A 1,631-nucleotide genomic window follows, 5' to 3' on the forward strand; every position below is an offset into this window, starting at 1 on the left:
GGTATCGATCCCCGTACCTCTGGCATGCTAAGCGAGCGCTCTACCATCTGAGCTACATGCCCACTGCTGTGTGTGACTGTTTGGTTAAGTGCACCAGAGCATAGATCAATCCTGCATTTGTCTTATAGCTGAGCGTTGCAATGAAATGATCGCACATGCGGGAGAGGAGAGGAGAGTGGAGTGGGGAGAGGAGGGGAGTAGAAGGAGGAGGAGAGGGGTAGATTGAAAGCATACTTACCTAGGCAGGGTCAATCGGTGATCAAAAAGGCCGATGGCCTAGGGAGAGCACCTTCATTGCACATGAAGAAGGGAGCTCTGCCTAGCATCTCCCATTGTGGAGAGTGCACGTAATAATTTCTGATAGGAGGGGCTCGCGTACGCGCGGCCCCCAACACAACACCAACACCCAAATAATTACTCAAATGATGATTCTACAGAAAGAGAACCTAGCAGCCAGAGGGAGAGAGGCCGAGGAGCTTTCGCTTTGTGAGTTAATGGGTGCTGCGCTTTGTAAGTAGGACGAACTCTTACAGTCTTATTGACCTCTTTAGTCATTTGTTGGATAGATCCATATAAATCAAATTAATTTGTTGCATTAACAAGTAGTTGCCCTTGTTGAAAGTAAGTTGCAGACCCAAAAACTAATTAACAACAGAAACAGAACAGAACAATAACAAGACCAGAGAAAAAAAGAACAGAAACGGAGACACCAAAATTATAATGGTTCATCCAGATATTTTGGATTACATCCACATTACAAGCAGGGCCAATATCTCTATTAGAAATAAATCTTGATATAATGATGCAGCAGCTCTCAGCTCATAGCATATATAAATGCATTCAAGCATCTCCGAGAATCAAGGAGGAGCAGTTACAATCAACGGTAATTGGGCTTCACAAAGAATCTCTGCAGAACTGTTACACTGCAGAATCGTTACACTGCAGAACCGTTACAATCTCCCACTTGAAGTCCAATCAGCACTATAAGACAAGCTGTTTAGAGATATCCCCCACTTGGTGCTTATGGCTACGTCGTCACAATGCCGAGAGAAGCTCTACAGAATTCAAACTTCTCTCGAGATACAACTTTGGTGAACATATCAGCCAGATTGACCGTTGTGTCAATCTTCTCTAACTTTAATCTTCCCTCTTCAAGAGCATGACGAATGAAGTGAAATCTGGTTTCTATATGCTTGGAACGACTGTGGAAGGTTGAATTGTGGGCCAAATAAATGGCACTCCTGTTGTCTGAAAACAGAGTAAAAGTGGATTGTTTAAATCCCAACTCTCCAAACAATCGTTGTAACCATATCAGCTCTTTTGCCCCCTCTGTGAGAGCAATGTATTCAGCCTCGGTAGAGGAAAGAGCAACAACTGGTTGCTTTCGAGAAGTCCAGCTAATCGCTGCCCCGGCAAACTTAAACACATAACCTGTTGTTGATATTCGTTTATCTAAATCTCCAGCCATATCAGCATCAACATAGCCGCAGATGTAAGGAGATTTATTGTTAAAACATAAAACATGAGAGAAAGTGCCTCTCAAATACTGAAGAATCCATTGAACTGCTTGCCAACGAGTTTTTCCAGGATTACTCATAAAACCACTCACAACTCCCACTGCATGAGCAATA

At 43.3% G+C, this 1,631-nt stretch overlaps 1 non-coding gene across 1 annotated transcript; it reads left to right on the top strand.

The window, feature by feature from the left end:
* Nucleotides 1-230: 230 nt before the first annotated feature.
* LOC149528787 (U1 spliceosomal RNA) lies at nt 231-392 on the top strand. Its single transcript, XR_016359312.1, has one exon. It is a non-coding gene; the product is annotated as a U1 spliceosomal RNA (small nuclear RNA).
* The last annotated feature ends 1,239 nt before the right edge of the window (nt 393-1,631 follow it).

Source organism: Cupressus sempervirens, chromosome 11 (genome assembly GCF_028749045.1).
Source record: "Cupressus sempervirens isolate cs-2001-9-10 chromosome 11, ASM2874904v1, whole genome shotgun sequence".
NCBI lineage: Eukaryota > Viridiplantae > Streptophyta > Pinopsida > Cupressales > Cupressaceae > Cupressus > Cupressus sempervirens.